A 25,301-nucleotide genomic window follows, 5' to 3' on the forward strand; every position below is an offset into this window, starting at 1 on the left:
CCCTCCTCCCAAAACACTCAAACGTTCTTACACATCCACACCACACACATTCACCACACATAAGCATACTAAACAGGCGTCTGCATCCATGTCCGGCACACGTACACCTGTTATGAGCACTCCCTCAACCTCCTCTCCCAGACCTGGCTCCAGATCCCCTCTAACTGCACCTAAGAAGCTTTTCCTATCCCGTATTGATATGTTTTGACCCACTGGCCCACCCCATCTTGTCCTTAAACGTTCCAGTGCCCTTGCCCAGTCCACTCCTTCCTCGTCTAAGTCCGCCCCAGTCTGGTCTTACCATTCCCCTGCCCCTTCCCCAGGGAGGAAGACGACCCATGTTGCCCCAGGTCCCTCTGCAACCCCCTGGTCCAGGCCCGCTCCCCCTCCCCCTCCCCCTCCCCCTCCTTCCAAAAACAAGCCCAAACCTAAGGCCAAGACCCCCACTTCAAGACCTGAGTTCCCACCCCCGCAACCCCCTGCCCCTGTTCACTGAGGTGCCTGGCTGCCCCATTTATGTCCCTTTCCAGTGGAGTTTCCTTTGCACACATGGGGGTCAAGTTTAGGCTATATTTGCCCTTCAGGAAGTTTACAATGGACTGGCCAATGGCCTTATTTGGACATTACTTTTGTTCCTTGAAATAAAATTTGAGGGCCCATTAGTGCTGTTGGCACAATATTGGGAAGTTGTGCAGCATTTCACTGTGGGGGGGGGGGGTGGTGTGCCCAGGTGTGTACTTTGGTGGAGGTATTTGTTGGCTTGTGTCTGGTAAGTACATTTTGTTATGGTATGTATGGCTTGGGACAGTGGGAGGCATTGGGAGTGCGTTGCGGGGCAGGTGGGTGTGTAACTGTGCCCTTTCTTCCAATATGTACTAGGCTGCGGTACTTACCGTTGTCATCGTCGGTCACGGTCCTGGAGGAATATGGCAAGGAGAAGCACTGGCATCATTTCCAACTCTCGCTCCATGTCTGCGTAGGCATGTTCTGTGTCCCTCCGGTGAGTGTTTTATTTTATATTGTTCATTTATGCCACGCTTTGCCTGGTGGTGGTTCCCGCCCTGGAACTAATGGCGGTGTGGTGTTTCATTATTTGTTGGGCAGGTAGGGCCTTTTCGCCGGCCTGAGAGCGGCATCATCCGTCGTCGTCGGGACTACAAAAATGGCAGTCTGTGGATGGACCGCTACTTTTTTCTCTTTGGTTTCATTATTTGGCAGGTCCAGAACGCCAGTCTGTTGGCAGTAGTTACTTCCACCGCCGGCGGTGCTGTGTTTACCATCATGTTCATAATGACCACCTTAGACTTTTTCTTGAAGATTTTTCACACTGGGAAGAAGTCACAAGTCGGATCCAACCTCCCTGGAGCCCTCGTTGGATACGCGTTGCAGGAGACCTCGGTGAAGAATTCTACGTTCAGACTGAGACAATTTTTTGTTGCGGACATCCTCTTCAAGGACGAACTTGAAATTGAAGCCGACCTCCCTGGAGCCCTCTTCGGACATGCTGCGTGGGAAGTTTTGGTCAAGTGTTTATGTTCGGACTTAAAGAAGAGCACTACAGAGCTGAAGTTGACAATTTTCAGGTAGAGTACTAAAACTCTTTCACTGAGTTAGTTATATTAAATTAAACAATGGCCAGTTTCTGGAACTATCATAAAATGTTTTTGATACCAAACTTGATATATCTAGCTCCTTTTGAGACTTTAATAATTAAAAATTAGGTCTCCTCATGTTAGCCCATGGAGCTCATTCCCTACAATGGGGGGACATGAATTTAGCTATTTATTCCTCACCAGGGCTTATAAAACATCATTTATAAAGTCCCTGCTTATGGTTACACTGTAACCCTGGGGGTACCTAGGGCACACCTTAGAGGAGACCTATATGTAAAAATAAGGTTGTGCTTTTAATCCCAAATTCAAATTTGGGGTTACCTTTAACTTAAAAGCAACCAGCAAGGCAGGCCTGCCTTTAAAATGACACTGGGCACGTCAGAAGTGAACTCATGGGTACACTACCTATTCTGGGGTCCCTAAACCTACTTGCCCTACCATACACTAAGGACTTATAGATTGGTTGACACAGCCAATTATAAACATAATTTTAATCAGACCCCAGGCCCTGGTACTGGTTAGCAGTGCCCAGGGCACCATCAAAGTCTGGAAAACAAAAGCATAAGTGCAAAATGGGGGCAAAAAAGTTAGGGGGCTTCTGCAATCAGCCCAGTTTTCTCACACAGGCCCACTAGCATTTCATTTACAGGCCCTGGGCACATGTTGTGCACTTTACTAGGGCCTTATAAGATAAGTAAATGAAATTTGCCAGTTGGGGATAAGCCGGTCTTAGCATATTTTAAGTAGCAGGCATATGCACGTTAGCACTGGTTAGTAGTGGTAAAGTTCGCAGACTCCTAAAGCCAGCGAAAATGGAGCCAGTATAACATGTCACAAGGCAAAGAAGCCAGGGGACACCCCGGCAAGGATGCCAGGTCAAACAATTCCCAAAACATTAAATGTGCATAGTGTTGGTAAACTGTGTGTGTTAGAAATGGGGTCTTTCGTTGGCAGTTAGGTTACACCCTATCCAAGCAAGGACCTGCACTCTAGTCAGAGTAAGTCACACATAATCCAAATTATTCTGTGCCCACCCTCTGGTAGCTTGGCAGTGAGCAGTCAGGCTTCACTTAGAAGGCAATGTGTAAAGTATTTGTGCAGTAAATCATGCAATAACATAGTAGAACACCACAAAAATAAAACACACAGGGGGTCATTCTGACCTCGGCGGTAAAAGGCGCTTACCGCCGGTCAGAAGTCTGCCAGAACACCGCCGCGGCCGTGGTAAACCGCCACGGTCATTCTGACCCGCAACTGGCAAACCGCCATAAACCCGGCATCCACAAAAGTCCGCCACACCAAAGGTCAGCGAAAAAATGGTGATGATCAAACCTCCACCGTCACGCCAACAGAAATACGCCCATTCCATTCCGACCCACAAATCCCCACAGCGGTCTTTCAACCGCGGTATTCCATTGGCGGTACACACCGCCGCGCTCAAAATACACTCACACATAGAAAACTCAGCCACATTGGTCAGTTTGAAACACACACACCTGATACACATACTAACACCACTCCCACACACCCAACACAATATAAAACACACACCCACATCACCCACAAACCCCTACGACCCGAAATTCTTGACGAAGGCTAGAGAGAGAGCACAGAATTGACAATCCCACAACACAGAGGCACACTACACCATCACCCACACAGAATCCACGCACCAAACACCACATACCACCACACGCACCACACTCATCACCATAAACGCCACCCCACACCTCATCCACACCACCCCATGGCACCCCAAAGACACCCCAGGTTCACTGACGCAGAACTCAGGGTCATGGTGGAGGAAATAGTCCGTGTAGAGCCCCAGCTCTTCGGGGCACAGGTGCAGCACACCACAATTGCCAGGAAGATGGAGCTATGGCAAAGGATAGTGGACAGGGTCAACGCGGTGGGACAGCATCCACGCAATCGGGATGACATAAGGAAGCGCTGGAACGACCTACGGGGGAAGGTCCGTTCCATGGTATCGAGGCACAACATTGCGGTGCAGAAGACTGGCGGCGGACCCCCACCTACTCCCCCAGAATTCACAGCATGGGAGGAGGAAGTCTTGCACATCCTGCATCCTGAGGGCCTCGCAGGAGTAGGCGGAGGAATGGACTCTGGTAAGTCAAATCTCCACTACTGCTTCCCACCCCCACCCCACCTGCATGCCAAATCATACCCCCACCCTCACCCCCACCCCCATCACACCAACTCCTTGCAAATGGCTCACCATCACAACCCACCCATCCCAACACCAATCCCTGCATGCGACACAAAGCATGGACATCCATCACCAAAGCATGCCCACTGCACACACACATCACCCCACAAGCCACCCTCACAAAAGCCCCCACAAGGGAATGCCTGCACTTGGGTACACGGACACCCACCCATCACACGAAATGCCACACACAGAAGCAATAACCATACCTTTATACCCCTGCAGGACCCGAACGCCACCACACCGCCACAGAGGGTACAGAGATGCCCATCCCACCCCCAGAAGAGGCCCCCAGCGATGACAGCAGCTCTGTCTTCCTGGACCCAGATGACCAGCCCGGCCCATCGGGGACCTCTGGACAGTCGGTTCCCCACAGACAGCCACAGGCTACACCAGACCCAACCCCCTCTGGGAACACCAGCACAGCTCCCACCCAGCGGGCCCATGCCTCTGTCTCCAGGGCACGTCGATCAGCGGTGTGTCCACCACTACAGGGCACCCAGGTTGACCCACCACCCCAACAACAACAGGGACCTGGGGGCAGTGGTAGTGGGCACACCGTCCAGGGGACAGAGGCCCAGGAACACAGGGGAACTGGGAGGGCTGCTGTGCGACAGGGGGGGACAGGCCCAGGGAACCGACTCTCCAAGAGGCCCTCTCCTCCATCATGGGAGCTTACCACCACTCCCAGGAGACGATGGCGACGGTACTGGCCAGGTTCCAGGAGATCCAGGCACTGCAGGAGGAACGGTACATGGGGTTCAGAGAGGAACTGAGGAACATCGGTTCCGCAATGGGGACCATCGTCGTGGCCCTTAACCAGATAGTCACCACATTGTGGGACCATGTGGCACCCCAAAGGGCCCCTGTCACTAGCCCAGGCCAGGAACAGCCTACCACCTCCGCCGGCGCTAGTGGACAGGAGGCCCCCACACAACAACAGGCCACCAGAACCCCACCTCCTGCAGAAGAAGAACCACCCCACAAGCGGAACCTGAGATCTCACAAGAAGACAGAGTAGGATTGCAAGACCCCCGCCAGCCTAAGATACCCCCTGATGTCATCCCACTGTCCCACATTGTCACCCTGTCCAACCTTTAACTGCCCCTGCTCCATCCTTCCACAGGCATATGGACAATGCACCTGTGTGACTGAGAACTGGACTCTGCCATGGACATTACTCCACCCCCACCCATCACCGTTTTACTATCATGTACCTATATGTAGCACTTAAAATAAATCACTTATTGCACATAAAATAACAGGAGTCTGCTTGTATTCTTAACAAATGTATTACACATAACGGTGCAATAATGTCCAGTTACTTTGTGATGACAACATACCAATTTCAATAAGCTTTAGTCCATGGGCAAACAAAGCAGAAGCCACGCAGTGGGTCATACAGCTCTGAAAAGGGAAGGGAAAGTCACAAATCAGTAAACAGGAACTGGGGGGAAACACAGACAGTGGAGACGCATGAGGCCTTAAGTAAATGTAAAATGGCGTGGGTGATTCTTACCTGTGTGCTACTGAAAATATTGTTGTATGACTGTATCCCTGTTGTCCGTGTCGTCCCCGTCGTCTTCCTCCTCTTCACTCTCCCCAGGCTCCACAGCTGCTACAACACCACCATCTGGAGCATCCTCCTGCTGAAAAGGCACCGGGCGTCGCAAAGCAAGATTGTGAAGCATACAGCAGGCCACGATGATATGGCACACCTTCTTTGGTGAGTACATTAGGGATCCCCCTGTCATATGCAGGCACCTAAACCTGGCCTTCAAGACCCCGAAGGTCCTTTCTATGATCCTCCTAGTTCGCCCATGGGCCTCATTGTACCGTTCCTCAGCCCTGGTCCGGGGATTCCTCACTGGGGTCAGTAGCCACGACAGGTTGGGGTAACCAGAGTCACCAATTAGCCACACACGGTGTCTCTGTAGTTGTTCCATCACATAAGAGATGCTGCTATTTCGCATGACATACGCGTCATGCACTGACCCAGGGAACTTGGCATTTACATGGGAGATGTACTGGTCAGCCAAGCAGACCACCTGGACATTCATCGAATGATAACTTTTTCTGTTTCTGTACACCTGCTCACTTTCTTTGGGGGGAACCAAAGCCACATGGGTCCCATCAATGGCACCAATGATGTTGGGGATATGTCCAAGGGCATAGAAATCACCCTTCACTGTAGCCAAATCGCCCACCTCAGGGAAAATAATGTAGCTCCGCATGTATTTCATCAGGGCAGACAACACTCTGGACAAAACCTTAGAAAACATAGGCTGAGACATCCCAGATGATATGGCCACTGTTGTCTGAAAATACCTACTTGCCAAAAAATGGAGTACTGACAGAACCTGCACCAGAGGGGGAATCCCTGTGGTTGGCGGATGGGGGACATCAGGTCTGGATCCAGCTGGGCACATAGTTCATGTATAGTTGCTCTGTCAAGCCTGTATGTAAGTATGATATGTCGTTCTTCCATTGTCGACAGGTCCACCAGCGGTCGGTACACAGGAGGATTCACCCTTCTCCTCGCAAGTCCCAGCGGACGGTGCCTAGGAAGGACAACATGGAGCACAGAGTCAAGCAACCCACAGGTTCGTTCACACAGCTTGCACAGTACACGAATCGCTATGCATTGAATGGCTTGTGTGAGTGGCAATGCAAGGCCTAGGCCTGTGTGACGCAGTAGAAATTATGCCATGTGGGCCCTTGAAATGGTGGCTGCCTGACCTGTGAAGTGTGACAGTGGGATGTGAGGTCAATGCGCTGGCGTGGCACACCGTGGCGGTAGGCGGTCGAAGACCGCAGTGCTAAGCCGCATTGGTTAACATTGCACCCTATGGGCTTCAGTAGCCAATGAGGATGTGTGCCTGCGGTCGCGGTACGCACCGCGGCGGTACGCACCGCCGCGGGCGTGACCGCCATTTTCTATCTGATTAATCACTCGAGACCTGATCATCCACAGGAGAGGACCTATACTGCAAGTGCTGCTGTGACCTCAGTCTGGGAGATACAATGGCTGCTGCGACTGGGGAAAGGGCCCCTGCCTTCACTTCTGAAGAATTGGAGAAACTTGTTGATGGGGTCTTCCCCCAGTATGCTCTACTCTACGGTCCTCCAGACCAACAGGTAAGTACACAGGGTGCAAGTTGAATGGGCTATGCCTGTGTTGAGTGGGGTGTATGTAAGATGGTGGGGAGGGGAGCGAATGAGGAGTGCAACGCACGAAAGATGAGAGCATGTGCCACATGGCAAGGTTGGGGAGGGGGGGGGGCCACTCACATTGACCAGGCAGAAAAGTAATGAGATTTCCTTTACCACCCTGTACATGTCACATAGGTCAGCGCCCATCAGAAGATCGGCATTTGGAGTGCCATCGCCAAGGACGTCCGGGCCCTGGGGGTCCACAACAGACGGGGCACCCACTGCCGAAAGAGGTGGGAGGACATCCGCCGCGGGACCAGAAAGACCGCCGAGTCTCTGCTGGGGATGGCCTCCCAACGTAGGAGGGGTGCCAGCCGCCAATTGACCCCCTGATGTCCCGGATCCTGGCGGTGGCCTACCCCGATTTGGATGGGCGCGTGAGGACATTACAGCAGACACAAGGGGGTGAGTATGAGCACATTCCGCTATCTTTGCGCGCAGTGAAGGTGTCTGGGTGGGGGAGGAGGGCTGTGGCTATCTCTAGGCCAGGGCGCATTCTGTAGGCTAGGCCCCTCCGTTAGGCATGGCCCTTTGCCCCCGCCCCCCAACTCTGTAGGGTGCCAAGTACAGCTATTCATGGCCCTGTGTCATCTATGTGTGCATTTGTCGTCCATAGACCTGTAGGCCTAGTCACAATAACTGAGTAGTGTACCCCGATTGCGCGGCCTAGTGCAGGGGGCTTCTGTGTCTGTCCTCTCCGACAACGGTGTTGCCAATGCATGCACTCAACCTGTCTTCATTTCTCCCCCCCCACCCATTTTCTTTGTCTTCCTGTTCATGTGTGCAATAGCATCATCAGGCGGAGGAAAAGTGGCATCGGCGCACGAGGGAGATGCATCTCACATGGCCCCGGAGGGCCATGCAACAGACTCCGAGTACACCAGTGAGACGGAGGGCGAGTGGAGCTCCACAACGGGGACCCGTGGAGACGTCAGCGACACCGACACGTCCTCGGAAGGGAGCTCCCTTGCGGTGGAGGCAACATCCGTGCCCACCGCCACAACAGGTACACAAGCCACCCAGCGCACCAGCCCTGCCCTCCCAGCAGCCCCTCAGCCTTTGCCCCGTGCCCGCTCGGCCAGGAAGCCGGGCATCTCCATCGCCCCAGGCACCTCAGGCCCTGCCCCAGTTACCCCTGCTGCCCTCAGTGAGGAGGTCATTGACCTCCTGCGGACGCTCATTGTTGGGCAGTCTACCCTTTTGAATGCCATCCAGGATATAGAAAGGGAGGTGCATCGAAGCAATGCATACCTGGAGGGCATTCATTCGGGCCAGGCTGCCCATCAGCGATCGTTCAACGCTCTGGCCTCAGCACTGACGGCAGCCATTGTCCCTGTCTCCAGCCTCCCTCTTCTGACTCCCTCCACCCAGTCCCAGTCTCCTGTTCCTCTGCCTATCCCATCCACACCATCAGACCAGCCTGCACACACCTCTACACCCAAGGGCAGCTCATCCAGACATAAGCACCACAGATCCCACAAGCAGTCACCCAAGCAACATCCAGATGCAGACATGCCAACAGTCACTACCACCTGTGTGTCCACCACCTCCTCATCTCCCTCCTCCCTCCCTGTGACGTCTCCACTCACACCTGCATGCACACCACCATCAGCCAGTACTTCCATCACCAGCACACCCTCCATTACAGTCCGCACATGTGCAGTCACCACCCCCACTGCCATTTACACGTCCCCTGTGTCCTCTCCCAGTGTGTCTGTCACCCCCTCTTCCAAACCACACAAACGCAGGCAGCCACCCACCCAACAGCCATCCACCTCACGACAGCCTCCGTCACAAGCACCTGCACCCAAAGACAGCACACTTGACTCTCCTACAACCACATCCTCTTCCTCCACTCCCATACCCACTACACCTACCCATCCCTGTCCTTCCCAAGTGCAGTTCCTTTCCAACCTTGAGCTCGTTCCAATCACTGACCCACCCCCTCCATCTGGTAAGAGTAAAAAAAGCACCTCAGCCACCACCAGCCCTGCATCTACTATGACCATAGTGCAGGGCTATTGGAGTCCACCAGCTCCTAGGGCAGGAACATCGGCCAGCAGCAAGGGGACAGCCAGCCCACCCCCTGGGAAGAGGACAAAAAAAACGAAGGGCCGGCGCGACAAGCCTGAGACGGACAGTAGCCTTGCCCCGTCACCTGCCACATCATCAAAGAGAGGCAAGGGCCACAGAGCTTCAGCGAAGGAGGGCAAGGGCAGCAGGGCGGAGAAGTCAGGCAGCAGGCGAGCTGCCCAGGAGGGCCCCACCAGCCCCATTCCGGTTGTGACGGAGGACACCCACGGGCCCAGGACTCCATCACAGGAGGGCCCCGCGACCTCAAGGTCGGATGGCGACTGAGCGGGAAGTCTTGGCCAGGTCTGGCTCCCTAGAAACACAGGACAAGCACCGCTGAACAGGGGCCTGCCGTGAGAAGAACCGCTGAACAGGGGCCCGCCGTGACAAGCACCGCTGAACAGAGGCCCGCCGTGACAAGCACCGCTGAACAGGGGCCCGCCGTTAGAAGCACCGCTGAACAGGGGCCCGCCGTGACAAGCACCGCTGAACAGGGGCCCGCCGTGACAAGCACCGCTGAACAGGGGCCCGCCGTGAGAAGAACCACTGAACAGGACCCCGCCGTGACAAGCACCGCTGAACAGGGGCCCGCCGTGACAAGCACCGCTGAACAGGGGCCCGCCATGAGAAGAACTGCTGAACAGGGGCCCGCCGTGACAAGCACCGCTGAACAGTGGCCCGCCGTTAGAAGCACCGCTGAACAGGTGCCCGCCGTGACAAGCACCGCTGAACAGGGGCCCGCCGTGAGAAGTACCGCTGAACAGGACCCCGCCGTGATAAGAACCGCTGAACAGGACCCCGCCGTGAGAAGCACCGTTGAACAGGACCCTGCCGTGACAAGCACCGCTGAACAGGGGCCCGCCGTGAGAAGCACCGCTGAACAGGGGCCCGCCGTGACAAGCACCGCTCCGCTGGGCACCGCCGTCTCAAGCACCGCTCCGCTGGGCCCTTCCTGTCAAGCACCGCTCCGCTGGGCACCGCCGTCTCAAGTACCGCTCCGCTGGGCCCTTTTTGTCAAGCACCACTCCGCTGGGCACCGCCGTCTCAAGCATCGCTCCGCTGGGCCCTTCCTGTCAAGCACCGCTCCGCTGTGCCCTTCCTGTTAAGCACCGCTCTGCTGGGCCCTTCATGTCAAGCACCGCTCCGCTGGGCCCTTCCTGTCAAGCACCGCTCCGCTGGGCACCGCTGTCTCAAGCACTGCTCCGCTGGGCCCTTCCTGTCAAGCACCGCTCCGCTGGGCCCTTCATGTCAAGCACCGCTCCGCTGGGCCCTTCCTGTCAAGCACCGCTCCACTGGGCACCGCCGTCTCAAGCACCGCTCCGCTGGGCCCTTCCTGTCAAGCACCGCTCCGCTGGGCCCTTCATGTCAAGCACCGCTCCGCTGGGCCCTTCCTGTCAAGCACCGCTCCGCTGGGCACCGCCGTCTCAAGCACCGCTCCGCTGGGCCCTTCCTGTCAAGCCCCGCTCCGCTGGGCACCGCAGTCTCAAGCACCGCTCCGCTGGGCCCTTCCTGTCAAGCACCGCTCCACTGGGCCCTTCATGTCAAGCACCGCTCCGTTGGGCCCTTCCTGTCAAGCCCCGCTCCGCTGGGCACCGCCGTCTCAAGCACCGCTCCGCTGGGCCCTTCCTGTCAAGCACCGCTCCGCTGGGCCCTTCATGTCAAGCACCGCTCCGCTGGGCCCTTCCTGTCAAGCACTGCTCCGCTGGGCACCGCCGTCTCAAGCACCGCTCCGCTGGGCCCTTCCTGTCAAGCACCGCTCCGCTGGGCACCGGCGTCTCAAGCACCGCTCCGCTGGGCCCTTCCTGTCAAGCACCGCTCCGCTGGGCCCTTCATGTCAAGCACTGCTCTGCTGGGCACCGCCGTCTCAAGCACCGCTCCGCTGGGCCCTTCCTGTCAAGCACCGCTCCGCTGGGCACCGCCGTCTCAAGCACCGCTCCGCTGGGCCCTTCATCTCAAGAACCGCTCCGCTGGGCCCTTCCTGTCAAGCACCGCTCTGCTGGGCCCTTCCTGTCAAGCATCGCTCCGCTGGGCACCGCCGTCTCAAGCACCGCTCAGCTGGGCCCTTCCTGTCAAGGCCCGCTCCGCTGGGCCCTTCATCTCAAGCACCGCTCCGCTGGGCACCGCCGTCTCAAGCACCGCTGGCCCATTGACAGTGCTGGTTCTGTGTCGAGCAGGGCTTCACGAAGCACTCTGGGCACCATGCCTCCTCCATTAACAGTGGAGTCGGTAATCCATCTGATGGACTGTGGCTTTGCACTCCCCAGGATGGCACAGTGGGCAAGCCACCCACTGTAGAGACTTGTGTGACTGTGGCTTTGCACTCCCCAGGATGGGACAGTGGGCATGGAGGCCCCTCGTGGATCTGGCGTCGTGGACTCATGTGGCTGAGGTGCCCCCCCTTCCCTCACCCCTGAGGTGCCTGTAGTTTTATCATCTGATGCCCCAGCAGTGTTCTCTCCAATGGTATCTGGTCTTGTGTGTGGGCTTTGCCCATGTGTTTGTGCACATTGGCCCACGGACTATGGAACTTTGACAGAATGGGCCGGACTTATTGCCTATGTATATATTTTCAACTATGTTCATTCCTTATTTTGTATCTTTCATATTGCATATTTCCCATGACTTCAATGGAGCTATTTATACATATATTTTATAGATCATTTTAATTGTGTCTTTGCATTATTCCGGTGGGTTTGGGGGGTGTCACTCTGACTTGTTGCTCTGCATTGGGGTGTAGATATTTGGGGTGGGAGGGTGGGTGTATGGCGTATGTGTGTGCCCGTAAGCTTTCCTCCTCCCCCCTCCCCTGTGTCGTAGGTGCAGTACTCACCGTTGTCGTCTGCGCCGGCGTTCGTACTCGTGGTAGATGAGCAGGTAGACATTAGCTGGTAGGATGTTTAATTCGGGTTCCATGCTGTCCTTCTTCCTCGTGGAGTGTGTAGAGGTGAGCGTTTTCCCGTTCGTAGTCTGTTTATGCCGTGTTTTTATCTGCGGGGCTCCCGCCCCGGAAAAGGTGGCGGATTGGTGAGTTGTGATAGGGTGTGCGGTACATTGTCTGCCGCCTGCCTGTTGGCGGTGACCGCCGTGCTGTTTGTCTGTCCCGCCGTGGCGGTAGGAGTGTTAAAGTGGCGGGCTGTGCTGGCGGTTCCCGCCAGGGTCAGAATTCCATTTTTTGGACCGCCTGCCTGTTGGCGGGTTGGCCGCCGCTTTATCACCGACCGCCAGGGTTGGAATGACCCCCACAGTGTTTAGAAAAATATATAATATTTATCTGGTAAGATGCAGGTCAAAACGATTAAGATGCAATAAGCATATGTTGAAATATCACTGTAAAAATTATATCAAGTGTCTTTAGTCTCTTTAAAGCAACAAATGTCTCTTGCAAGCACAAAGTACCTGGTTTGTGTTCAAAACCTCTGCAAGGAACCACAGGAGAAGAGATGCGGGGAAAACAGGGAGGTGTGCGTCGATTTATTTTCCATGCATGGAAGGCTTTGCATCAATTTCCAGTGCATGGACTTGGATCCTATTTGGGTTACGGGGATTTCAGACTCCCCGGGGGCGATGCATTGAAATCCGGCACTTGCAGGATGAATACACAGGGGCTGCGTCGATCCAGTGGGAATTGTGTGGAAATTTCTACCGAATGGCAGGCGCTGCGTCGATTCCTCTCAGGAAGTCAGGCTGCGTCATTTTGGCTCAGCTTTGCGTTGATCCAGTGGGCTGTGCATCGAATTTCTGGTCACCACGCTGGCGCTGCGTCGATCTTCTCCTTGCAAAGTCAGGCTGCATCATTCCGGTTCAGCGTGGGGTGAATTTTTCACCGCAATGTAGGCTGTGTGTCGTTTTCTGCAGGCTTGCTGCAATTAACATCTCACTGGGAGTTCTTCTTGCAGGAAGTCCTGAGACTTCAGGGAGCAGGAGGCAAGCTCTATCCAAGCCCTTGGAGAGCACTTCTCAGCACAGCCAGAGAGCAGCAAGGCAGCAGGGCAACAGCAAGGCAGAAGTCCTTCTCAGAAAAGCAGTCAGATGAGTCCTTTGGGTAGCAGGTTGCAGGTTCTGGTTCAGGTTCTCTTCTCTTTGAAGTGTCTGGGACAAGAGTGTCTTGTCAAGAAGTGTCTGAGTTGGTAGGGTCAGAGACCCTGCTTAAATACCCAACTGTTTAAAGTGGGGGAGACTTCAAAGAGTGGCTCAGAAGTGCACAAGGTGCCCTTTCAGTTCCATCCTGTCTGCCAGGGTCCCAGTAGGGAGTGTGGCAGTCCTTTGTATGAGGGCAGGCTACTGTCCCTTGACATGTAAGTGTCAGGCCATCCACCCTCCCAGCCTAGGAAGACTCATTCAATATGGAGATGTGTGCATGTGTGACTGAGCATCCTGTGTTTGGGGTTGTCTGAGTGAATGCACAAGGATGCTGTCAACTAAACCTAGCCAGACGTGGATTGGAATTCACAGAAGGATTTAAGTGTAGAGAAATGCTCAATTTCTAAAAGTAGCATTTCTAAAATAGTAATATAAAATCCACTTCACCATTAGGCAGGGTTTTGTATCACTATTCTGGCTATACTAAATAAGACCTGGCTACTCCTTTCAGATCGGGATCTACCACTCAAACAGTATATAAGGGTAGCCCCAATGCTTTCCTGTGAAAGGAGCAGGCCACCCAGCATTATAAAACACATTTAGGAGTTTTACACTACCAGGACATATAGATCACACATGTTCATGCCCTGCCTTTTACCTACATAGCACCCTGCCCTATGGGAAACCTAGGGCCTACCTTAGGGGTGACTTATATGTAGAAAAAGGGGAGTTTAAGGTTTGGCAAGTACTTTTAAATGCCATGTTGAAGTGGCAGTGAAACTGTACACACAGGCACTGCAGAGGCAGGCCTGAGACATGGTTAGGGGACTACTTATGTGGGTGGCACAACCAATCTTGTAGCCCACTAGTAGCATTTAATTTACAGGCCCTGGGCACATGTAGTGCACTTGACTAGGGACTTATAAGTACATTAAATAAGCCAACTGGGTATGAGCCAATGTCACCCTGTTTTAAGGAGAGAGCATATGCACTTTGCACTGGTTCGGACGTGGTGAAGTGCACAGAGTCCTAAAACGGGCAAAAATTAGGTCAGAAAAAGAAGGAGGAAGGCAAAACGTTCGGGAGTGACCCTGCAGAAAGGCCATTTCCAACAGTGTGTCTATCACTATTTGCATGAAGGTCGTATCTGTATTTTAAACAAAGCCTACATTATCTCAGAATCAGTAACACATAAATACATTATTAAGGCATATTTTTAACTTATACTTTGCATAATTTAGACCTGATTTACCATAGCTTTATGAAGCTCCACTTGGCCTTTCAGAGCATATTCAGAGGGTTCCAGCCGAGCTAGTCTGCCCAATTTTATCTTTCTTATCTGTTCTTATCATACCCAGAGTAGATGAATTATATACCACTGCTATCAATCCCTCTACAAGATACTCCATACTTACCTGGCAGAGTGAACTCTTTGATGGCAAACACCGAATCTCCCTTGGTGAGCCCCATCCTTAGTATTTCAGATGTGCTAACACCTATGATGTTCCCAAATTAGGAATGCTCATCTGTTTAATTTAATTTAGAAAGGCACTGCCTTTGCATTTTTCCATTAAGAAAGCAAAAAAAGACACCATGATTTACACTTGATTCCTCTGCCATAATTTCCAATCAGCCAACAAGTGACTAAATATACTCAACGATTGTGAGTTGTAGCATCATTATCTTTGCATTCAGCAGTTGCTATCATTCCCAGGATTATCTCAGCACATGCTGCAATTTTCTAAAGAAACCCAAATAGGTGACCGAATTTCTGATCTTCTTATATCTCGTTATGGCCATTTTGTTCCACAATTATGTAATTACTGCAAAAAAGGATTCTGGACTCTATGCAGCCTCAGCCCATCCAAACAGATGAAGGGGCCATGCCCCTCACCTTTTTCCTGAGAAGAAGAGTGTCTGTCAGGCTAAGCAAATGTCAGCCTGTCAGACACTCTTCTTTTTCAGGTCAGGCAACCAGGAGCTAGACATGTGTTAAACATGCAGTCTCCTGGCTGCCTGAGTTGAACTTTGCCAGGCTGAGGATTTCCCAGCCCTGTGTGTGACCTCCTTAGCCTGGCAAAATTGCCTCAAGTCCCTCACCCTCATGACAACGGGAGAGCATCCCTGATTGCCTAAGACCTGAGTGCTTCACTTTTGAGCTCTGAAGTGTCCGGGGCTGACTGTCAATCTGTGACACCTTGTCATGGAGTGAAGTGGGGACAGCAAGTCTCACTGACCCCATCCTACTTTGTGACGAGTGAGGGACCTTTGCCTTTCCTCATTGGCTGACCTTTGGTCCTAATCTTTCTGGGATCTCCAAGGCTTTCCTCTCTTGAATCTGCAGGGCAGGCAAGTTTTAAGTTTTGGAATGTTTGATGTGTGTCTGCATGCATGTATGTATGAATGTATGAATTTGTTATGAGTGAGTGTTGTGAATGGGTATGTGCATATTTGTGAGTGCATGGGTGTGAGTGAGCAAGTGTATGTGTGTGTGTGTATGGCATGACCCCCTCCCTACCATAAATTACTGGCAGTCACCAGTGCTTAAACACTAGTCTGCTGCATTTAAATGTGCAAGCACAGAATACTAAGGCAGTCTAATCCTGAAGCCATCTCGGGCCTCTTCAATCCATTTAAAGCCACTCCCTGCCCCTTCCACTCACTCTAGTAGCTTTCTGCTTTCTACCTTTGTGACGCTTTTTTGTTTTTCTCTTCCTCAGTCTTTCCCATGTGTGTCTTTTGCTCGCAGAAAATGCTTGAGGCAGAAGACTAAGCACCGGCCCTAAAAAATAAGTGCCGGTGCTCAGCACAGGAAACAAGCACAAATTAAGCACTGGCAGTCACTGACTATACACGTTTATCAGCACCTGTGTCCTTATGAGAACTAAGAGTATAGAACTCCTTCCCTGAATTAATGAACATTTTGCTGAACATCATATTAGAAGAACGAGATTTCTGCAATTTGCAATTCTCTAAAGCGATCCTGCTTCTGTTAATGGTCCCTCATCTCTTGTCTACACTACACAGGATTACTTCACTGGTCATTTGCCACATAATGGAGCAGCACAATGATGCCATTGACAGTTCTTAGGCACATTACAAGCTGAGTAGAATGCTGTCCTATTAAGGGGCTGTATTCCCTTTGTAACATATGCAGTATACTGCCATAAGGTCGAATTTCAAATATTGGACAGATAAAATATTGAAGCCTAGATATTTGATAAAATATTGAGAAGGCAAAGCAGGGCTAAGCACATCCACCTGCTCAGAACCAGGATACCCTTGTGCGTGATACGGGATTTACAAATACACATACGAAATATATATAAGAATATTTAGAAGGATGTACTATACTTTACTCCATTTATCTTTAAAAAGGTTTGTAAATGTGAGGTAGAGATTTTACTGATTTTACCAAGGCAAATGAACAATGGATAAGTGTAATGGTATGTATGGCTCTTATAGAGAGCATCTATCTGTTTATATCAATTTCTGAAAGTCATAACCCCTTGCTATGACATCACAGCAGTTGTCAACAAAACTGGTTATCAACTGCTGTGATCTCATAAAGGCCATACAGACAAGGTGAAAGGGCTCTCTGAGAGACTCTCAGTGATGCTCTGTTTGTCTGCTTTGACTGAAAGCAGAAAGCACAGCTGCAAGTTGGGGAAGGAAGGCAGGGAACGTAGTGGGCTTTGCTTAAGGATAGCAGGTAAGATATTCATTTTTCACCTTTGCGTCAGAGAGGAGATGCATGTTATATATCGATCTCCCATTGTTCTCTGCCACTTTGCAGTAGTTGAGGACAGGGGCGATGATTTTAGGGGCCATACATAACGTTAAAAATGGGTTAAAAGTGAATTATGGGGATATTTTTCAACTCAGGGTTTTCCGTGACATCACATACAACTCCAGCACCGCTTTTGTTGATCAATTTGATGTCACTCAGAACACCTTCTTGTAAAACATCCCTGCAATTCACTATTACCCATCCAGAATTCTTTATATAACAATACTAAGTTTTTTTTTTCCAATTCTTTTTATTGGCTTTTCAAATAGTATAATTTGGTTCATTCACATTGCCATGTTAGACCGCCCAAGGCACCGCATCACATTGGTGTACAGCTTGTGGGTAACCATCACCTGTTTCATAAAACCATAGGTGTGAAGTGTCCAGCACCTTAGTCTATCCCCGGCAGGCAGAATTACAGTGACAACATCTCAGTCAAAGAGTCAGTTACATGTTTGCGAGACAGGGAGCTGGTGATCGCTCCGCTCAGCATTCCAGAGATGCATACCTGTCTTCCCTGTGTACAGTAGCCAAAAACAAAGTGGAAAAACCCAGAACATCCCAATTAATTAACCCAGTAACTTGCCCAGCGTTTCAGAAGTCTCATATGTGGTGTACAGGTGTCTGTGCCAGTCGAGGGCCGGGAGGGGGAGGGGAAAGAGGGCACACATGAGAGGCGGGGCACAGAGGTTCGGACTATGGGGGGGAGTCCCTCCCAGGACGCAGCCCAACAGCGGCCCAGTCTGCATCAGGGCTCACCCACCCCTGCGTCATTCAAAGCCAGGGCTCCACCCCCGTTATCATCTGCCTCGACGTCCAGTGTCTCCCATGCATCCACCACTTCCACCCACAAAGGGGCAATCGACTGGCACCTCAGTCCCCTCATCTCCTCTCTTTGGAGCGCCCTCCGCCCTAGCCCAATGAGTATCATCCGTCACCCATGTGGCAAGACAGGGTCCACACTTGCTTTTCCAGGCCATCGCCACTCTCCTTCATGCAAGCACCAGTGCCAAATCTGCAAAATCTGCAAACCTGTTCCCCACTTTTTTAGCTAGGGGCTTGTTAAAGAGGTCCAACAGGCACACCGCAGACCCATCATCTAGCTGTGTTTGTAAAACTGTATTGAGTCAGGCAGTCACCCTGCTCCAATAGGGTCTTAGCAGGGGGCAGCCCCATGTCAAATGGCAAAGGTCCGCATCAACCAGCCAGCATTGGGGGCACGGTCCCACCGACCCGCCATAAATCCGGTTAATTCTATGCGGGGTGAGGTAGTTCTATGGACATAATTGTATTGTATAAACTTCAGACGTGTATTACGTGAAATCTTACATGCTGAGGCTAAAGTCTTATGCCATTTGCCATCCGTCATGGTCTTATCTATGACGGTGTCCCATTTGAGTCACAGTCCATCCAGTGGCCTCTCAATCATCCCATTTAGAGCCTTATATATCCAGGTTACTAAGGGGCATATTTTTACTCTGTTTGCGCCGGAATTGCGTCGTTTTTTTTACGCAAATCTGACGCAAAGCTAACTCCATATTTATACTTCGGCGTTAGACCCGTCTAGCGCCAAAGATCTTGGAGTTTGCGTCATTTTTTAGCGTGGACACCTACCTTGCGTTAATGATATGCAAGGTAGGCGTTCCCGTCTAAAAAATGACTCCAACGCATGTGCGCCTTATTTAAACTCCCGTGCAAAAATGACGCACTGGAGTGGGCGGGTCAAAAAAATTGACGTCCAGCGGGTTTTGCATCATTTTTTAACGCCTGGTCAGGGCTGGCGTTAAGGGACCTGTGGGCTCGGAAGCAGCCCAGATATGCCCTCCCATGCCCCCAGGGACACCCCCTGCCACCCTTGCCCACCCCAGGAGGACGCCCAAGGATGGAGGGACCCATCCCAGGGAACTTAAGGTAAGTTCAGGTAAGTATTTTTTTTTTTGTGGCATAGGGGGGCCTGATTTGTGCCCCCCTACATGCCACTATGCCCAATGACCATGCCCAGGGGACATAAGTCCCCTGGGCATGGCCATTGGGCAAGGGGGCATGACTCCTGTCTGTGCTAAGACAGGAGTCATTTCAATGGGGGTTGGGAGTCAAAAAAAATGGCGCAAATCGGGTTGAGGCCAATATTTTGCCTCAGACCTGACTTGCCCCATTTTTTGACGCCCAAGCTCCATTTTCCCCTACGCCGGCGCTGCCTGGTGTGGGTCATTTTTTTTGACGCACACCAGTCAGCTGCGCCGGCTAACGTCATTCCATAAATAAGGCGCCCGCATGGCGCTTTGGAATGGCGTTAGCCGGCGTTAAAATTTTTGACGCACAACTGCGTTGGCGCAGTTGTGCGTCAAAAAGTATAAATATGGCCCTAAGTGTGTGGCTCCCCCCACAACCAGCATAGTCTGAAGGGCTGCGCCGTGGGTGGTTCGTCACTACCGTCTCCCCACAGTGTTTTCATGACCTGCACTAAGTCAGGAATTGACCGAGTGGTAGACCCTTTTGGTCTGCAAGGCCCCTGAAGGGGATCAGCATCCCCCCGGTAGCAGTCGCCCACAGTAGTGATCCCTGCCTCTGTCCAACATCTAAGTTGTCCGATGGTAAAGCGTCACGTGGGAGTCCCACAAGGGGAAGTGCAGGTGCATATGGATTAATTGTATTTATTCTCTGAAGAGCTCTACCCCATGCTGCCAGAGCTGTGGATACCAATATGTTTGGTTTGGGCAGTACTGTTTTCCCCCGTAGCATATGGGCTATGGATTCCTCCCCTCGCCCCGGTTCACCGTCCAGCGTTGTCTCTGTCAGGTTTAGTCCATTTAGCCATCTCGCCAGCCACTGTAATTGAGCTGACAGATAGTAGAGTTCAAAATCTGGGGCTCCCAGTCCCCCCTTTTAAGTTGGCAGACAAAGGGGGTCATTCTGACCCTGGCAGTCGGTGATAAAGCGGCGGCCAACCCGCCAACAGGCTGGCGGTCCAAAAAATGGAATTCTGACCCTGGCGGGAACCGCCAAAACAGCCCGCCGCTTTAACACTCCGACCGCCACGGCGGGACAGACAAACAGCACGGCGGTCACCGCCAACAGGCAGGCGGCAGACAATGTACCGCCCACAGTATCACAACTCACCAATCCGCCACCTTTTCCGGGGCGGGAGCCCCGCCGATAAAAACATGGCGGAAACAGACTACGAACGGGAAAACGCTCACCTCTATACACTCCACGAGGACGGAGGACAGCATGGAACCCGAATTAAACATCCTACCAGCTCTTGTCTACCTGCTCATCTACCACGAGTACGAACTCCGGCGCAGAAGACGACGGTGAGTACTGCACCTACGACACAGGGGAGGGGGGAGGACGAAAGGTTACGGGCACACACATACGCCCCCCCCCCAACTATCAACATACCAATGCAGAGCAACAACTGAGTGACTCCGCCCAACCCCCCCTAAAAAATGCAAAGACATAATAACATTTTTAATTAAATTTATGTAAAATTAGGTTCATTGAAGTCATGGAAAATTATCGCAATGAAATATCAAAGCAAAAATCATGAACAGTGCGAAAGCTATGTACAAAGTCAATAAGTCCTGCTCAGTGTGTCAAATTTCCACAGTCCGTGGGCCAATGTGTACCAAACACATGGGCAAAGCCCACACAGGAGACCTGAGTCCGTTGGAGAGAACACTGCTGAGGCATCAGATGACAAAACTACAGGCACCTCAGGGGGAAGGGAAGGGGGGGCACCTCAGCCACAGGGGTCCACGACGCCAGAACCACGAAGGGGCCACCATGCCCACTGTCCCATCCTGGGGAGTGCAAAGCCACAGTCCATCAGGTGGATTACAGACTCCACTGGTCATGGAGGAGGCAGGGTGCCCCGAGTGCAGCGTGAACACTAGCTCGACACAGAACCGGCACTGTCAATGGGCCAGCGGTGAATGACAGGAAGGGCCCAGCGGAGCGGTGCTTGAGACGGCGGGGCCCAGCGGAGCGGTGCTTGACAGGAAGGGCCCAGCGGAGCGGTGCTTGAGACAGCGGGGCCCAGCGGAGCGGTGCTTGACAGGAAGGGCCCAGCGGAGCGGTGCTTGACAGGAAGGGCCCAGCGGAGAGGTACTTGAGACGGCGGGGCCCAGCGGAGCGGTGCTTGACAGGAAGGGCCCTGCGGAGCTGTGCTTGACAGGAAGGGCCCAGCGGAGCGGTGCTTGACAGGAAGGGCCCAGCGGAGCTGTGCTTGACAGGAAGGGCCCAGCGGAGCGGTACTTGAGACGGCGGGGCCCAGCGGAGCGGTGCTTGACAGGAAGGGCCCAGCGGAGCGGTGCTTGAGACGGCGGGGCCCAGCGGAGCGGTGCTTGACAGTAAGGGCCCAGCGGAGCAGTGCTTGACAGGAAGGGCCCAGCGGAGCGGTGCTTGACAGGAAGGGCCCAGCGGAGCGGTAGTTGAGACGGCGGGGCCCAGCGGAGCGGTGCTTGACAGGAAGGGCCCAGCGGAGCTGTGCTTGAGATGGCGGGGCCCAGCGGAGCGGTGCTTGAGACAGCGGGGCCCTGTTCAGCGGTGCCTGTCTTCACGGCGGGGCCCTCTTCAGCGGTGCCTTTCTTCACGGCGGGGCCCTCTTCAGCGGTGCCTTTCTGCACGGCAGGGCCCTGTTCAGCGGTGCCTTTCTTCTCGGCGGGGCCCTCTTCAGCGGTGCCTTTCTTCACGGCGGGGCCCTGTTCAGCGGTGCCTTTCTTCTCGGCGGGGCCCTCTTCAGCGGTGCCTTTCTTCACGGCGGGCCCTGTTCAGCAGTGCCTTTCTTCTCGGCGGGGCCCTCTTCAGCGGTGCCTTTCTTCACGGTGGGGCCCTCTTCAGCGGTGCCTTTCTTCACGGCGGGGCCCCTCTTCAGCGGTGCCTTTCTTCTCGGCGGGGCCCTCTTCAGCGGTGCCTTTCTTCACAGCAGGGCCCTCTTCAGCGGTGCCTTTCTTCACGGCGGGGCCCTGTTCAGCGGTGCCTTTCTTCTCGGCGGGGCCCTCTTCAGCGGTGCCTTTCTTCACAGCGGGGCCCTCTTCAGCGGTGCCTTTCTGCACGGCGGGGCCCTCTTCAGCGGTGCTTGTCCAGTCATTCAAGGGAGCCAGACCTGGCCAGGACTCCCTGCTTAGTCGCCCTCCGACCGTGCATTTGCTGGACCCTTCGCTGACGGAGTCCTGGGCCCGTGGGTGTCCTCCCTCACACCCGGGATGGGGCTTGTGGGGCCCTCCTTGTCCACGCCCCTGCTGGCTGACTTCTCCACCCTGCTGCCCTTGCCCTCCTTCGATGAGGCTCTCTGGCCCTTGCCTCCCCTTGACTGTTGTGGCAGGTGATGGCCCGTGACTTTGCTCCTTGGGGGCAGCCGTGTCAGTCTTCTCGCGGCGGCCCTTGATTTTACTGGACCTCTTTCCAGGGGGGGGGCTGGCTGTCCCCTTGCTGCTGGCCGATGTATCAGTGCTGGGAAAGGGTGGACTCCAAAACCCGTGCACAATGGTGACACTTGAAGCAGGGCTGGTGGTGGCTGAGGTGCTCTTGGGACTCTTAGCAGATGGAGGGGGTGGGTCAGGTGGGGCAAAGAGGTTAAGTTTGGAGAGGTAAAGTTTTTTAGGACCAATGTAAAGGGTAGGTGTAGTGGGTATGGGAGTGGAGGAAGAGGATGTGGTTGTAGGAGAGTCAGGTGTGCTGTCTTTGGGTGCAGGTGCTTGTGACGTAGGCTGTCGTGAGGTGGTTGGCTGTTGGGTGGGTGGCTGCCTTCGTTTGTGTGTCTTGGAAGAGGGGTGACAGACACAGTGGGAGAGGACACAGGGGACGTGTAAATGGCAGTGGGGGTGGTGACTGCACGTGTGCGGACTGTACTGGAGGGTGTGCTGGTGATGGAAGTACTGGCTGATGGTGGTGTGCATGCAGGTGTGAGTGGAGACGTCACAGGGAGGGAGGAGGGAGACGAGGAGGAGGGGGACACAGAGGTGGTAGTGACTGTTGCCATGTCTGCATCTGGGTGTTGCTTGGGTGAATGCTTGTGTGATCTGTGGTGCTTATGTCTGGATGAGCTGCCCTTGGGTGTTGAGGTGTGTGCAGGCTGGTCTGATGGTGTGGATGGGATAGGCTGAGGAACAGGAGACAGAGACAGGGTGGAGGCAGTTAGAAGAGGGAGGCTGGAAACAGGGACAATGGCTGCCGTCAGTGCTGAGGCCAGAGCATTGAACGATCGTTGATGGGCAGCCTGACCCGAATGAATGCCCTCCAGGTATGCATTGCTCCGATGCACCTCCCTCTCTACCCCCTGGATGGCATTCAGAAGGGTAGACTGCCCAACAATGATGGTCTGTAGGAGGTCAATGACCTCCTCACTGAGGGCAGCAGAGGTAACAGGGGCAGAGCCTGAGGTGCCTGGGGCGAAGGAGATGCCCGCCTTCTTGGGCGAGCGGGCACGGAGCGAAGGCTGAGGGGCTGCTGGGAGGGTGGAGCAGGTGCGCTGGGTGGCGGCTGTACCTGTAGAGGCGGGGGGCCCGGATGTTGCCGCCACCGCTAGGGAGCTCCCTTCCGAGGACGTGTCGGTGGCGCTGGTGTCACCACGGGTACCCGTTGTGGTGCTCCCCTCGCCCTCCGTATCACTGGTGACCTCGGTGTCTGTAGCATGGCCCACCGGGGCCTTGTGAGTTGCAGCTCCCTCGTGCTCCGATGCCAATTCTCCTCCGCCTGATGATGCTAATGCACACATGCACAAGAAGATAAAGAAAAAGGGTGGGGGGAGAAATAAAAACAGGTTGAGTGCATGCATTGTCAACACCGTTGGCGGAGAGGACAGACACAGGAGCCTCATGCACTACGCCGCACAATCGGGGTATACTACTCAGTACTTGTGACTAGGCCAACAGGTCTATGGACAACAAATGCGCACATGGGTGATGCTGGACGATGGATTGCTGTACTTGGCACCCTACAGAGGTGGGGGGCGGGGGCACAGGGCCATGCCTAAAGGAGGGGACTACACTACTGAAAGCGCCCTGGCCTAATGTCACCCACAGCCCTCCTCCCCCACCCAGACGCCTCCACTGCGTGTAAAGATAGCAGAATGTGCTGGGACTCACCCCCTTCTGTCTGCTGTGATGTCCTCACGCGCCCATCCAAATCGGGGTAGGCCACCGCCAGGATCCGGGACATCAGGGGGGTCAAGGTATGACTGGCACCCCTCCTACGTTGGGAGGCCATCCCCAGCAGTGACTCGGCGGTCTTCCTGGTCCCGCGGCGGATGTCCTCCCACCTCTTGCGGCAGTGGGTGCCCCGTCTGTGGTGGACTCCCAGGGCCCGGACTTCCTTGGCGATGGCACGCCAAATGTCGACTTTCTGATGGGCGCTGACCTATTTGACATGTACAGGGTGGGAAAGGAATTTTCATCATTTTTCTGCATGTTAGATGTGATTGCCCCCCCCTTCCCAACCCTGCCATGTGGCACATGCTCTCATCTGTCGTGCCTTGCACTCCTCATTCGCTCCCCACCCCACCATCTTACATCCACCATACACAACCCAGGCATAGCCCATTCAACGTGCACCCAGTGTACTTACCTGTTGGTCTGGAGGACTGTAGAGTAGCGCATACTGGGGCAGGACCCCATCCACAAGTTTCTCCAACTCTTCTGAAGTGAAGGCAGGGGCCCTTTCCCCAGTCACAGCAGCCATTGTCTCTTCCAGACCGAGGTCACAGCAGCACTTGCAGTATAGGTCCTCTCCTGTGGATGGTCAGGTCTCAAGTGGTTAAGCAGATAGAAAATGGCGGTCACGCCTGCGGCGGTGCGTACCGCCGCTGTGCGTACCGCGACCGCCGGCGCACCTCGTCATTGGCTCCTGAGACCCATAGGGTTCAATGTTAACCAATGCGCCTTCGCACTGCGGTCTTCGACCGCCTACCGCCACGGTCTGCCACGCCAGCGCGTTGACCTCATATCCCACTGTCACACTTCTCAGGTCAGGCAGCCGCCATTACAAGGGCCCACATGGCTTAATTGCTACTGCGTCACAAAGGCCTAGGCCTTGCATTGCCACTCATACAAGCCTTTCAATGCATAGCGATTCGTGTACTGTGCAAGCTGGGTGAACGTACCTGTGGGTTGCTTGACTCTGTGCTCCATGTTGTCCTTCCTAGGCACCGTCCGCTGGGACTTGCGAGGAGAAGGATGAATCCTCCCGTGTACCGACCGCTGGTGGACCTGTCGACAATGGAAGAACGACATATTATACTTCGATACCGACTTGACCGAGCCACTATACATGAACTGTGTGCCCAGCTGGAGCTTGACCTGATGTC

Source organism: Pleurodeles waltl, chromosome 8 (assembly GCF_031143425.1).
Source record: "Pleurodeles waltl isolate 20211129_DDA chromosome 8, aPleWal1.hap1.20221129, whole genome shotgun sequence".
Classification (NCBI taxonomy): Eukaryota; Metazoa; Chordata; class Amphibia; order Caudata; family Salamandridae; genus Pleurodeles; species Pleurodeles waltl.